Source organism: Schistocerca serialis, chromosome 9 (assembly GCF_023864345.2).
Source record: "Schistocerca serialis cubense isolate TAMUIC-IGC-003099 chromosome 9, iqSchSeri2.2, whole genome shotgun sequence".
Lineage (NCBI taxonomy): Eukaryota > Metazoa > Arthropoda > Insecta > Orthoptera > Acrididae > Schistocerca > Schistocerca serialis.
This window is the reverse complement of record NC_064646.1, coordinates 161,914,371-161,930,451: the sequence shown is the minus strand read 5'-3', so window position 1 is coordinate 161,930,451 and position 16,081 is coordinate 161,914,371. Positions and strand designations below refer to the sequence as shown.

The following is a 16,081-nucleotide window of genomic DNA, read 5'->3' as shown; positions in this document are numbered from 1 at the left end:
CCCATATCAAGTTTTTGATTGGTCACAACCTATAATGTAATACCAGTTATTTACCTCTAGCTCAATAATCTTTTTAAACAAATTAGAATTGCAGGCATTATTTAGGTTTTTGAGCAAAGTATCCATTTATATAGAATAAAATTTTAATAACATTTAAATTTTAATCTTATAAATGTGGCTAATGTATGGGATGAATTTAAATTTGACATTTTTGTCGATACAAATATTAAACCATGAGAGAGACAAACTGAATGTAATATTTGCAACGAATATTTTAAACCATATTTAACTTTAGAACATTTGAGATAGGAGGGAATAGAAAACTCAGATTCTCTGTTTTATGACTGTAAAAGTAATAACAAATCATAATTTTCCTATAAATAATTTACCAAAAAAATACAAAATTACATTCAAGCCTATTCATTATTTTTAAAAGTTTTTCACTCTGTAACCAAAAAGTTAGACATTGGAGAATACAACAAAAGGCAACTAACTAATTTAATCTATTTCTATAAGGAATGTGGTATGAATTTTTTCTTTACATTAGAAGACATTGATAAATTATTTAATTTTTAATATCCGTAAGTCACTGAATCATAATTTTCTAGGACCACTCTTTTATCATACTGAAATGAGAATTCTTTCTTAGTCTGTTTGTTGAGTAGATTTTTAGTATAATCATCTCTAGTGATCTGGCTGTATTATAGCTGTATCTCTTCCTTCACTTCACTCTTGATTAATGTTATCACAGATTTGCATTCAGCCTTTGGATATTGTTGTAGTTTAAAGTGAATCCCTTTACTTTCATCTCTGTTTTTTATGATTTTTCTCATAATAGTAACTTTTCAGACCGGTTGAACCCCAGTCTGTAATCCAGTTATTTCCTAATTCATCAGTCCATTCACCTAACATACAACCTGTTTCCACAGTATTTTCATCATCATCAATATATACTACAGAATCGGTATCAAAATATACATCAGATTCTAATAGTTTATCTAACATATCTTATAATCTAAGCCAATCATTGTATGTAGTGAAATAAATAAAAATATTTGTAGTTGTATTGTTTTCCGCATAATAATCCGTGCAACTGAGCTTTATTTGAACCATATTGTCATTAAGAAAATTTGTATCTATATTATCTAATCGATCATTGAAGAATATCTCATAAAATCGCTGTAAATTTGTTAAATATTCTGTTTGACTCATATTTTGCCTTCACCCAAATTTGCCCCATAATTAATTAATATGTATCTTACCAACAGCTCGTTTTCCTAATTATATTTTCAGAAAATCTTACACATAATTTATAAACAGCATAATGCTTTTATTTTTAAAAATCTCAAACTTCATACACATTTAATATTACATATCCTTTTTCTATAGCTTTATTCACTTCATCAGTTGTCCAAGTTCCAATAAAACTTGTTTTGTCATCACTGTGATTGCATTTATCAATTTTTTCTTGAGCACATTTGACACAAAAGGAAACAACAGTTTTTCATTTTTATCGATTTGTATACGTGCAGGCAGAAAAGGGTGGTACTATCCTCAAGGCGCCAATACTTTAGATATTATTAAACCATACAAATTTTCAGAATAATAAATTGGTTTATATATTTTTCTTGGATGTTGTACAGGGTAAAAGTCGTAAAATTGCACAGTAGGATAAAGACTACATACATCAGTGTATTTTATTTTTATGCTAACACTATGAGCTTTAGCTCTTAATTTTATTGTACTCGTATTTGTTTGACCACAATAAAAATCATCTCTTGGATTAAATGGTTCGACAACTTCTGATAACTGTTTCAACTTTTTAGGTTTATTGTACTCTGGTGAGTTAAACAAATCACATTTCCACATCTCTACTAAATTACGTCCATCATTCCATACTTCAGTGCTTCTTGTTAAAATTTTTGATCCATTGTTTCTTTATTTTTATTGTTAACTGTCTCACTTTTAAAACATTTTTTACATCCATGCCAGAAACAACTATGGTATGGATAAACAGTGTTAGTTTATTTATCAAAACCATCTACTTTTGCACCAGCTATTCTTACTTTGCTGCCATTAAGAGCATTCAAGATATTGTTATTGTTTAAACTGTTTAACCAAGCTATGGATTTTTTACCATAACTGTCTTTCTGTTCTTTATCCAATACAGCAATTGTATTTTCAGGTAAATATTTAGATTTGTAAATAGCCATAGAAACTCCAGCAATTGTTAAATAACAGAATGGATCAATAGTAGCTATTTCTAAGAATAGCTTTCTTAATTCTAAACAACCTCTTCTCAAAATATCTACATCAGAATTACAGTATTCAACAATTTCTTTCTTTGTATTGAACACATTTCTTTAACTCTTGAGCTGTGCCATTTAAGAAATGTTTCTCTAACTTTTGGCTTCATAGTGTCAACAAAATAATATTGAGTATCTGGAATAGGTCCTACGTAATTTTCGTTTTCTTGTGTTTTGAACAAATGATGGAAGTCTCCTTTCTTAAATTCTTTCAAATCAAATGTTTTTGGACAACTATTAAGAGGATCTTGTATAAAATTACTGTATCTATAATTTTTAAGCCTAACTGTTTGGTCTCCAATAACATCTGTTTTGTTCCTTGTAGATGGTATATGACTTTATTTTATTTTCAGCACAGTACTTCAAAATGAAATGGGAATTTAGGATAGTGAGCTATGAATGTGAGAACTGTTTTTTTTTCAGATATTAGACAACTACATAATTATTCTCTTCTCTTAAATTTATAAACAGTGTCTCCATTAAAACTGTGAAGAATTATGAGATTCATAATATGTGTACCAGTTCCTTGTTGAGCTTCATTATCAAACCACATGTATCTTTCTGTATAGGTATAATCCACTCTCTTAGGGAATCCATCTTCGCAGCATTTAAACTGTTTACTAGCAACTATTTTATTTCATTCAAACCACTGGTAAACATAAAAATCTTTGAATTCTCCACTAACATAGCAACCTTCTTTATTACAATTTGGGCAACCTTGCACTTCTAAATTCCTCAACAAATTTTCTTTCCAATTTTCACTCCTTGTTTACAATTCCTGTATATTTTAAAGCCAAACTTATATTCTTTCACTCTCAAACAAATCTTTTTACAGCTTTTACATTTATCAACTGTATTACAAACTTCTTGCTGATTTTTTAAGCATTCTTCATTATAACAGTGTCTATTACACTTTTCACAGTATATCTTACTTTCCATAGTTTCATGTTCTGAACCCTTCCTGTTATACAGATTTTTCTTTCTATTTTGCAATTGTGTTTATCTTTGATGTTATATGGGTTATTACAGTTATCACAGAAATATGATGATCCTAAAAAAGCAGTCATACTGTTAATTACATCGAAATGGTTGTGATCTTTATACAGATAAATCCTTATCTCTTTCTCAGGACCACTATAGATAACTGAATTGAAGTTCCCTGCACATGGAACGTTTATTTGGATATCCAACAATTCTTCACTATTTTAATGTCATATAGAGTAAACCCTTCTTCGTTGTATTCAGCCAACTGCTTACATGATATGTCAGTTAACTCGTTTTATAATTTGTATTTATCTCGTTCTCTAAGTTTCTTAATCTCATCTGCAATTAGTTCTCTGCCCAAAATATTAGGGACTGATTACCATAGCAGTCTGGTCCCCTTAATCCACCAAACCAACCAACCAACCCAAAATATTATTTGTATGGTATTTTAATGCAACTATTACTGCTCTAGGACAGCAGAGATTATCATCAGTTTTAATTCTTGTATTGCATCTCTTAGGCTTTTTGTTTTCTGCTAGATTTTTTTTTGCCTCTACCACCTTGGCCTCTAAGAACTGCTATCATCTGAATATTACATGAGGTATCTGCTATATCAATAGTCTCATTAGATGTTAATATATCCCTGATGTTATTGCACAAAACTTGACAGATTGTCGAGTATTATTAGGTACTTTCCATCTTGTGGAAATTGGATAAAACATTTTTGGATTGTTGGTTGTTATATTCAACATATCTCCTTTCCTGAAATTAGTTCTCTTTCTAGCTACATCTACCATAGAACTGAGTGCTTTCAATATATAATCTGTTTTATCACTGATAGTAATGAGTTTGGAAATATTGACATCATTAAAAAGATTTAGTAGTCAATAGACCATGCTTCAAATTTTTCATTAAATCTCGATCTAATTTCTTTAATCCCAAATAAATAGTTTATTACTGAATGGATAAATCTGATCCAGTCTCACTATTTTTTCTTGTCTCAGTGGTTGAGATTTTTCAATAACATCATCATCAAATCTGTAAAAATAATTCATATTAGGTGCTCGGTTTGGCCTTGATCTAGCTTTTTGTAATAATCCTGGATGAAAATGAAAAATTCAAAATAGTTATGGAATGTGAGAGAAGAGATCATTAAAAACAACAACAGTTTTTCCAATTTTAAAAAATAAGCTACATGACTAGATAACAATATTTTCAAAAGGTGGGCATAAAATATTCCCCCCTCCTCTCCCCTTGGTATCGCAAAGTATGCATCCATGCTCATGCAACTGCTAAACAGACTCGAATAATACCTGTCACCCTCCTTCGTGTTCGATGCTCCATTAGAGAAAACACTAATGCTACAATCGCAGAAATGGTTTATGGCTCGCCCATTAGGTTGCCAAGTGACTTTTTTTCAAGAGTATGCCACAAAAAGGGATGCAGAGTTACTTTAATTTGCGTGACAACTGGAACAGTACATGAATCGTCTGAAACCTGTACAATATGCCGACAAAGCAAAGGAAACACCATTCTTGCACAAGGACAACAGCAACTCAACACATGTGTTTATAAGGGCTGACCGAGTGAAGAAGGCATTAGAACCTCCATATGAAGGCCTATACGAAATAACTGAGAGGACCCCAAACTTTTTTAACTTAACGTGAAAGACCAGGAAAATAATATCTCCATTGATCAGTTTAAACCCGCGTACGTGATGAATGAGAACGATAATCACTCTGAGGACACTCCAGTTGAACCGCCAGTCCAGGACCAAAAAACAGACTCTACAGAGGCTGAAAGATCAAGAATAACAACAAGATCTGGTTGTGAAATTCGATTTCCAGCAATATTACTCGAAGTACATAACTGACTATGCTACGGACAAGTGTTTGATGTGGGAACATGACAAATTACTACTTTGATTTGTATGTGTTTGTAAAATGTTTGCTGTGAGAATGTTGCCATAACAGGATTTTGTTTCTTTGTTTATTTGCAACATATTCCATTACAGCTTTTTGAAGTACTACATGTATGTTTTTTTGTGTAGTGTACTGTAACGTTTGTGTTGTATAAAGATGATGATGAGAGAAGGGAGAGAGTGAAACCGGTGCCAGCACATAGCCTACTCCTCGCGAATATCACCAATGGGGCCGCCAAGATTAAAGTCCTCATCTGACGAACGGATAACCGTCAACAGTGTCACATGCCTCCGACACTGCGGAGAGGTTTGGTATTTAAACCAGGACATTGACACAAAGTCTGGTGATCAGGAGCTTTACACTACCACCCCTCCTTCCCTTGCCAGCAAAATACTGGCATCGAAAATTTTTTACACCACCACGCTTCGAATCGGCTTACCTCTGGGCGTAAAAGCGTTATTATTCTTTGGAATATAACAAAAAAAGAAGTTTGTTACTCTACGGTTATTGTAAATAAGGTTCGTTGTGTGCGCGATAAGAAAATAAAGTCCAAGTTAAATTAAGCCCTTAATAGAGTGCAACAAGACCTATGGAAGAGATCGTCTCTGTTTGAACCCTGTGTTTTTAGTGAACAGATAGTGTTCCACAATCTTTATTGATTCGATCACGTGTGATGTAAGCGACAATTAACTCAGCGCCTAAACTCTCGAGAAATTAAAGATTTGAAGGAGTAGTGATAGAGATCGCGCATGTCAGCTCCGTCGTTCTATGCGAAGACACGTCAAAAGAGACAGACAAACCGCAATGTCTTCCTTAGCCAATGACGTCATGGGGATGCAGGGAGGGTGGGTGCAGACTTTCGCGCCGCTATTTCTCATTCAACGAGCTCCTCAGTTGATATCACGAGATTGAATGAACCCTTCCCAGTCCTTTACCAATGAAACATCCCTGGCAGTACCAGGAAATGAACCCGGGCCCTCTGCATGGCAGTTAGCCATGTCGGCCACTCACTTCGGAGGCGGATGTGTCTGCACGGGTCTTTCCGTTATCGCATTGCTCCTTCCTTTCTGTCCACTCAGTGAAAGCATCGCATGACAAAATTACTCAAGAAAAGGGGATTGTAACGAGCTCTGGCAAGAATAGGCAGCATTAGGCATCTTCAAAGGCACGCAGACAAGCAGCGCTAATAAAATTAAATGTGTCGTATACTATTAGCAACAAGGAACATGAACTTAAGAAGTCTGTTACAGATAGCTTTGTGACGAAGTTATAAGAAGCGGTAATTTCTTCAAACCACAATGCAATAGTAAGGGGCATTATGAAGATGTAGAGAACATACAATTCAAACTCCGTTTTCATAGTAAACTGCGCTATTTCTACCATAACCCAAAGCAGTCTGTCCCATCTCATTCCACTTCACAGAACCTTCACCTAGTTTCACCGTCGTTACAACACACTCGAATAATTGCCGTTACACAGATATTTCCCAGGTACGATCACGCCCATGTACAATGGCCTACTGGACCACTAAATGTCTTCTTCAGCTGCTGCATAAACTACTGAAATGTTTGTTGACACCATTATAAGTATATTTCTGGACTCGTTCTAGTGATCAGTGGCTCCTAGAAAGCAGGACGATATTTGCATCCATGTCTCTAGTCCACAAGGCATCATATGGTATATGACGGAGGGAACGTGGCTACATACCGATATCATTATATCGTTTCTTTCTGATCCTCTGGTAGATGGCACGCAGGAAGGAAGACTGTCAGTGCCCTTCTGGATGAGTCCCAAATTCTCTAATCTCATCGTCATGGTCATTAAGTGAGAAATATGAGGCTCAAAGCAGTCATTTTTCTCGGCTTGTTTTATAAAGTAGACTCTCAGGATTTTGTGTATGAGGTGTGGCACATTTCTTGCTCCCTCTTTCACTGTACTTTGTTGAGTAATTTTGCCACACCCTCCGCTGTTTAAGTAAAACTCTTCACCCTCCGCTATTTAAATAAAAACTTTTTTTAAGTATTTTCTACCGCTTTCGATAAACAACCTTAGTTGTCGGCCGGAGTGGCCGTGCGGTTCTAGGCGCTGCAGTCTGGAGCCGAGCGACTGGTACGATCGCAGGTTCGAATCCTGCGTCGGGCATGGATGTGTGTGATGTCCTTAGGTTACTTAGGTTTAATTAGTTCTAAGTTCTAGGCGACTGATGACCTCAGAAGTTAAGTGGCATAGTGCTCAGAGCCAAGCCAGCCAAACAACCCTGGTAAAGTTTTCAGACGGACCAACAGTACTTAACAATTGTTCTAACGGTTCTCTTTTTAGAAACGATAAACCGGAGTGTAGCACCTGGTTTCCGCATGGCTAGACTTCTGTAGTCGTTCGACCTCAGGTCGTTCCCGAGGGATACTTCTATGTACTTGCCACTTGTGATTGATTTCAGTGTCTAATGGTTGATAGCGTAGTTAAACGATAAGGGATCTCATCTCCTGCTTACACTTATTTATGTTTAAGAGTCAGCTATCAGTCTCTCGTCTAATCGCACATCTGCAAGTGTCTGCATTGCGTAACACGTTCCTGACGATGTCACCATCTTCGTCACGGTAGCACACACCCAGCCTATCACGTCTCATCCCGCAGGTCTCCCAGTGATAATTTTGTGTACCTTAGGTGTAACGGAAGTGATTTGCAGTAAATACACTCCCTGACAAAAAAGTGAAGCACCCAGAACACATGGTCGGAAGTCAGTGTAATTTCGTACACGTAGACACCGCCGGCCAGAGTGGCCGAGCGGTTCTAGGCGCCTCAGTCTGGAACAGCGCGACCGCTACAGTCGCAGGTTCGAATCCTGCCTCGGGCATGGATGTGTGTGATGTCCTTAGGTTAGTTAGGTTTAAGTAGTTCTAAGTTCTAGGGGACTGATGACCTCAGATGTTAAGTCTCATAGTTCTCAGAGCCATTTGAACCATTTTTGAACGTAGACACCATCGGCGGGAGTAGTATATTTTTACCGGTCGTAGCTCACTTGGCTCGGTCCTGACTCACCCCAGGAACTACCCAAGTTATCCAGGATCAGTAAAAATATACTATTGCAATACACATTTTTAGATATTTTCATTTTAAAAAACGCCTATTTGAGTATAAATTACTTCGAAAAATTAATAAAAATGTATAATTTTATTTATCACCTTTATCTATTATAAAATAATCACTTTTTCATACAAAAGGTGAACGTAAAAAAGTAAATTTAATATTTTTTTTATAAAAAGGGCACGTGAGAAAAAGTTTTAATTCATTCTCACAAAGAATATATTAAAAATATTTACTGACTCTCCAGTTCAGTGTACTTTATTATTTAACTGCACAAATTAATGTAAATAAAAAATTCATCCCCAGAAAGACAAAAACCTTCGGCGCCATACGAAGGAAACCTGGAGGGCTTTTTCTTGATGTTTACTCTACTTCATTCCACGATATTAGGCAGTTGTACCAGTTTCTTCGGCTCTTCAGTATATGTAAACAAACACAATACAGCGCTGCGGTCGGCAACACCTACAAGAGACATTAAGTGTCTGACGCAGTTGGTAGACCGGTCACTACTGCTACTATGGCAGGTTATCAAGACTTAAGTTTGAAAGTGGTCTTATAGTCGGCACACGAGCGATGAAGTGGGGATTTTCCCTTGTGACCATTTCACGAGTGTACCGTGAATATCAGGAATCCGGTAAAACATCAAATCTCTGACATCGCTGCTGCCGGAAAAAGATCCTACAGGAACGGGACCAACGTCGACTGAAGAGAATCGTTCAACGTGATAGAAGTGTAACTCTTCTGAAAATTGCTGCAGATATCAATGCTGGGCCATCAACAAGTGTCAGCGAGCGAACCATCCAACGAAACATCATCGATATGGGGTTTCGAAGCCGAAGGCCCAATCGTGTACTCTTGATGGTTGCAAGATTCAAAGCTTTACACCTCGGCTGTGCCCGCCAACATCGACATTGGACTGTTGATGAATGGAAACATGTTGCCTGATCTCACGAGTCTTATTTCAAATTGTATCGAGCTGATGCACGTTCTCGGGTATGGAGAACATGTCAACAGGGGGCTGTTCAAGCTGGTGGAGCCTCTGCAATGGTGTGGGGCGCGTGCAGTTGGAGCGATATGTGACCCATGATACGTCTAGATACGACTCTGACAGGCGAAACGAATGTTCGAATGTGTGTGAAGTCCTATGGGACCAAACTGCTGAGGTCATCGGTCCCTGGTATTACTCACTACTTAAAGTAACTGAAACTAACTTATGCTAAGAACTACACATTCACCCATGCCCGACGGAGGACTCGAACCTCCGGCGGGAGGGGCCGCGCAGTCCGTGATATGGCGCCTCAAACCGCTCGGCCACTTCGCGTGGCACAGGCGAAACGTACGTAATCATCCTGTCTGATCACCCGCATCCATTCATGTCCATTGTGCATTCCGACAGACTCGGGCAATTCCAGCAGCACAACGCAACACCCCATACGTTCAGAATTGCTACAGAGTGGCTCCAGGAACACTCTTCTGAGTTTAAACACATCCGCTGGTCAGAAAACTCTCCAGGCATAAACACTATTGAGCATATCTGGTACGCCTTGCAATGTACTGTTCAGAAGACATATCCACCCCCTCGTACTCTTATGGATTTATGGACAGCCCTGCCGGATTCATGGTATCATTTTCCTCCAGCACTACTTCAAACATTAGTCGAGTCAATACCACGTCGTGTTGTGGCACTTCTGCGTTCTCGCTGGGGCCCTACACGATATTAGGCAGGTGTACCAGTTTCTTTGGCTCTTCAGTCTATATCTGTATTTGAATACGCATGCCTATTGATCACGATGAGAATTCTTGTCGGCGAACTTCACCTTAGCTTCCTTCCACAACCGTTTAATTTCTTGCTGGCTTGGTTGAAATGGCTCTGAGCACTATGGGACTTAACTTCTGAGGTCATCAGTCCCCTAGAACTTAGAACTATTTAAACCTAACGAACCTAAGGACATCACACACATCCATGCCCGAGGCAGGATTCGAACCTGCTACCGTAGCGGTCGCGCGGTTTCAGACTGTAGCGCCTAGAACCGCTCGGCCACCCCGGCCGGCTGCTGGCATGTGTGTTTCGACCTATTGGCATACCGCGTAACATTCGTATTGTAAGAGTTTTGATACTAATTCATGTTTAACACAATAACATTATCTCTATATGCGTAGCGGAATATCACGGCGTCCTCACTGACGCGCAATGATTTCGACGGCCGCGGCAGAGAACTTGTGCGGCACTTGTTTCCAATCTGAAAATCCTGGGCATGCACGAATGTATTGTTTGTGCTCTCGATTAATTATGTAGAACAAAATGTTATCCGTTATAATAACGAACATTCTCTGAATTAAGATGTCGACGTGAGATTTGCATTGCCCCTCCCCCCCTTTTTAACTGAGATTTGCTGATATTTTACCGGACCCCTTCCCATTTTGAGCTAACGTAATTAATGGACGTCCCCTTATCAGTTTGTTTGTTTCTTCACTCTGCATATCTGACTAATAGCCTGAAATGACACAGCGTGGCGATTGAGGTTTGTGGATAACTTCGTTCACACGGTGCATATGTTTTCCTATGTGGCGATATGGAACTGAATAGATACCTCTGCGTCTTATTTCAGCCTGGGAAATCGTGTGCGGTGTTCGTACGCCTTTTGAGTGAATAGAGAATAGAATGACCTGCGGCGACTACATCCTCGCAGCCTCCGGCGCGGCGCAACGCGGGCCTTGCCTCGAGGTCGAGCCGGGTCGCTCTTGAGGCTCTCTTGTTACCTACTGCGGCCCCACTTGGTAGCAGCTCCCTTGAGAGGTTGTTAGCCAACAAGCTGCCGGGGCCACCGCCTGCGCCGGAGGATAAAATTCTCTCCTGCAGCACCAGAGCAGGCCCGGACTACTCCGAGTGACTGCTAACATTTCGTATTCTCATTTCTCTCTCATTGGGTGCAACTGTGGTCCACAGTAATATATGATAACCATATTTCTCTGCCCTATGATTTTACTACGTGAAACACATTTATAGTTTTCTTAAATGTAGATTAATACCTTTATCAAATTCTACTCTCTGTGAGGCTTATCAGCAGCAGTTGATTTATTTTTCTTTACAATCTGCCAAAAAAATTTTTGTCCATCGTCTCCCACTGAGGAAACTCACCAGCAGTTATTAACTACACTACTGGCCACGAAGATGACGTGCTACAGACGCGAAATTTAACCGACAGGAAGAAGATGCTGTGATATGCAAATGATTAGCTTTTCAGAGCATTCACACAAGGTTGGCGCCGGTGGCGACACCTACAGCGTGCTGATATGAGGAAAGTTTCGAACCGATTTCTCATACACAAACAGCAGTTGACCGGCGTTCCCTGGTGAAACGTTGTTGTGATGCCTCGTGTAAGGAGGAGACATGCGTACCATCACGTTTCCGACTTTATAAAGGTCGGATCGTAGCCTATCGCGATTGCGCTTTATCGTATCTACATCTACATTGATACTCCGCAAGCCACCCAACGGTGTGTGGCGGAGGGTACTTTATGTGCCACTGTCATTACCTCCCTTTCCTGTTCCAGTCGCGTATGGTTCGCGGGAAGGACCACTGCCGGAAAGCCTCCGTGCGCGCTCGAATCTCTCTAATTTTACATTCGTGATCTCTTCGGGAGGTATAAGTAGGGGGGAGCGATACATTCGATACCTCATCCAGAAACGCACCCTCTCGAAACCTGGACAGCAAGCTACACCGCAATGCAGAGCGCCTCTCTTGCAGAGTCTGCCACTTGAGTTTGCCAAACATCTCCGTAACGCTATCACGCTTACCAAATAACCCTGTGACGAAACGCGCCGCTCTTCTTTGGATCTTCTCTATCTCCTCTGTCAACCCGACCTGGTACGGATCCCACACGGATGAGCAATACTCAAGTATAGGTCGAACGAGTGTTTTGTAAGCCACCTCCTTTGTTGATGGAGTACATTTTCTAAGGACTCTCGCAATGAATCTCAACCTGGCACCCGCCTTACCAACAATTAACTTTATATGATCGTTCCAAAAAATGGTACAAATGGCTCTGAGCACTATGGGACTTAACATCTGAGGTCTTCAGTCCCCTAGAACTTAGAACTACTTAAACCTAACTAACCTAAGGACATCACACACACCCATGCCCGAGGCAGGATTCGAACCTGCGACCGCAGCGGTCGCGGGGTTCCAGACTGAAGCGCCTACAACTGCTCGGCCACACCGGCCGGCTGATCGTTCCACTACAAATCATTCCGCACGCATACTCCCACATGTTTTACAGAAGTAACTGCTACCAATGTTTGTTTCGCTATCATATAATCATACAATAAAGGATCCTCCTTTCTATGTATTCGCAATGCATTACATTTGTCTATGTTAAGGGTCAGTTACCACTCCCCACACCAAGTGCCCATCCACTGCAGATCTTCCTGCATTTCGCTGCAATTTTCTAATGCTGCAATTTCTCTGTATACTACAGCATCTTCCGCGAAAAGCCGCATGGAACTTCCGACGCTATCTACTAGGCCATTTATATATATTGTGAAAATCAATGGTCCCATAACACTCCCATGTGGCACGCCAGAGGCTAATTTAACGTCTGTATCGCAACATTCCTGCTCGCGTTGGTCGAGATCCAATGACTGTTAGCCGGATATGGAATCGGTGGGTTCAGGAGGGTAATACGAAACGCCATGCTGGATCCCAACGGCCTCGTATCACTAGCAGTCGAGATGACAGGCATCTTATCCGCATGGCTGTAACGGATCGTGTAGCCACGTCTCGATCCCTGAGTCAACAGATATGGACGTTTGCAAGACAACAACCATCTGAACGAACAGTTCGACTACGTTTGCAGCAGCATGGATTATGAGCTCGGAGACCATGGCGGTGGTTACCCTTGCCGCTGCATCACAGACAGGAGCGCCTGCGATGGTGTACTCGACGACGAACCTGGGTGCACGAATGGCAAAACGTCATTTTTTCAGATGAATCCAGGTTCTGTTTACAGTATCATGATGGTCGCATCCTTGTTTGGCGACATCGTGGTGAACGCACATTGGAAGCGTGTATTCGTCATCGCCATACTGGCTCATCACCTGGCGTGATGGTATGGGGTGCCATTGGTTACACGTCTCGGTCACCTCTTGTTCGCACTGACGGCACTTTGAACAATTACATTTCAGATGTGTTACGACCCGTGGCTCTACCCTTCATTCGATCCCTGCGAAACCCTACATTTCAGCACGATAATGCACGACCGCATGTTGCAGGTCCTGTACGGGCCTTTCTGGATACAGAAAATGTTCGACTGCTGCTCTGGCCAGCACATTCTCCTGACCTCTCACCAATTGAAAACGTCTGGTCAATGGTGGACGTGCAACGGGCTCGTCACAATACGCCAGTCACTACTCTTGATGAACTGTGGTATCGTGTTGAAGCTTCATGGGCAGCTGTACCTGTAGACGCCATCCAAGCTCTATTTGACCCAATGCCCAGGCGTATCAAGGCCGTTATTACGGCTAGAGGTGGTTGTTCTTGGTACTGATTTCTCAGGATCTATGCACCCAAATTGCATGAAAATGTAATCACATGTCAGTTCTAGTATAATATATTTGTCCAATGAATACCCGTTTACCATCTGCATTTTTTCTTGGTGTAGCAATTTTAATGGCCAGTAGTGTAAATTACAAGAGGCGTTCAATAAGCAAATGCTACACATTTTTCTCAACCAATTTCGTTTGAGAAATCGCGGAATTTGTTGTGGTACATCGTGGAATATTCCTGCTTCACCTTTCGATTGGTGTCTGCGCTATATGTAACCTTCAAAAGGGCGTTTTTAGCGGAGATGTGTTCCACGCGGAGAGCTGTCATTGAGTTTCTTGTGGCGGAAAACCAGAAATCATAGATATTTATAGGCGCTTGCAGGAAGTCTGCGGAGACCAGCACTGAAAAAAGCGCAGTGAGTCTTTGGACGAGGCTTATGTCACCATCGCAACAAATTTCCCAAGTCTCGCCGATCTCCAGCTTGCCGGCCAACCGCACACAACTGTGACTCCTGTGATGTTGAAGCCGGACGGAGTGACCGAGCGCTTCTAGGCGCTTCAGTATAGAACCGCGCGACCGCTACGGTCGCAGGTTCGAATCCTGCCTCGGGCATGCGTGTGTGTGATGTCCTTAGGTTAGTTAGGTTTAAGTAGTTCTAAGTTCTAGGGGACTGATGACCTCAGATGTTAAGTCCCATGGTGCTCAGAGCTATTTGTGATGTTGAAACGTGCGGACACTCTCATTCGAGGTGACCGAAGGATCACAATCAAACACCTCTCTGCACAACTGGACATCGTGTTGGTAGTGCTGACACACTCGTCCACCATTTGGGCCACTCAAATGGGTGTTCCCGCTGGGTTCCTCGCCGCCTAACAGAAGACCATAAAGAGCAACGAAGTCTGTGCGGAAGTTCTTGAACCTTACCAGGCTAATCATGACAGTTTTTTTTTTCAAACATCGTCACAGGCGATGAAACATGAGTTTATCACTTCGAATCGGAAACAAAACTGTAATTCATGGAGAGGCGCCATACCACCTCTCCTCCTAAGAAAAAGTTCAAGAGCGGTAAAGCATGGCGACGGTCTTCTCGGACTCCAAAGGGATTATCCTGTTTGATGTCTTCACTCACGGTGCAACGACCAACTCTGGAGTGTACTGTGGTACCCTCAGGAAATTGAAGAAACAACATCAGCGTGTTTGTCGCCAAAAAATGCAAACTAACTTCTACTTCTGATAGCAACAAAAGGCCTCGTACGAGTCTGCTCACCCGAGAGGAGCTCACCGAGCGAGATGGCGCAGTGGTTAGCAAACTGGACTCGCATTCGGGAGGACGACGGTTCAATCCCTCGTCCGGCCAGCCTGATTTAGGTTTTCCGTGATTTTCCCTAAATCGCTTCAGGTGAATGCCGGGATGGTATCTTTGAAAGGGCACGGCCGACTTCCTTCCCCGCCCTTCCCTAATCCGATGAGACCGAAGACCTCGCTGTTTGGTCTCTTCCCCCAAACAACCCAACCCAACCCCCGAGAGGAGGTTACAAAACTCCGTTGAACTAATCTTCCTCATTCACCACGCAGTCCGGATTTCACACCTTGCGACTTCCTTCTGTTTTACCCAGTGAATGATGCACTCTGCGGGAAGCACTTCGTGGATGATGGAGAGGTTACTGTTGCTGCAAGGCGTTGGCTCCGACGTCGACCAGTAGAGTGAAACCATGCGGAGATACAGGCCTTTTCACTAACTTGGTATCAGGTCTCGCACTGAACGGATATAGGGTTTTGTAGCCATGGTGTATTGGAATCCTGAATGAAATGAACCTGCATTCAGAAAAAAATGTGTTGCACTACTTATTGAACACCCCATCGTACAATGTTGCGCTCCCTCTTCTAGCTGTACCTATCGACAGGCCACAAAACTTCGACAGATAGTCATAGGGTTTTAATTACCACCTAGAAACATTTAAATTGCGTTATTAATTTTTTGTTTGAGTGCGGCTACATGTCTGCACTGCTGCTACACACTAAAATCCTTGAGCCACAGTACACTGGCACGCCGCTAAAGAACGCAGCCGATCGGTAAAGTGGAGTATTGTACGGTAATTCGATTTCTCCATATGAGGGGAAATAACGCTGCAACAACCTGTGGAAGTGTACGGCAATAATGGATCATCATAGGAGTCGGTGGCAGCGTTCTCAGATCTACTGTATTTGTAAGAAATTTCCCGCATTTTTGAAAAAGTCTC

The 16,081-nt window shown here is 41.2% G+C and overlaps 1 protein-coding gene across 1 annotated transcript in view; it reads left to right on the top strand.

Moving 5' to 3' along the window:
• LOC126419447 (probable tubulin polyglutamylase TTLL2) overlaps nt 1–16,081 on the top strand; it is a 410,877-nt gene that overhangs the window by 364,167 nt on the left and 30,629 nt on the right. The window lies entirely within an intron of this gene.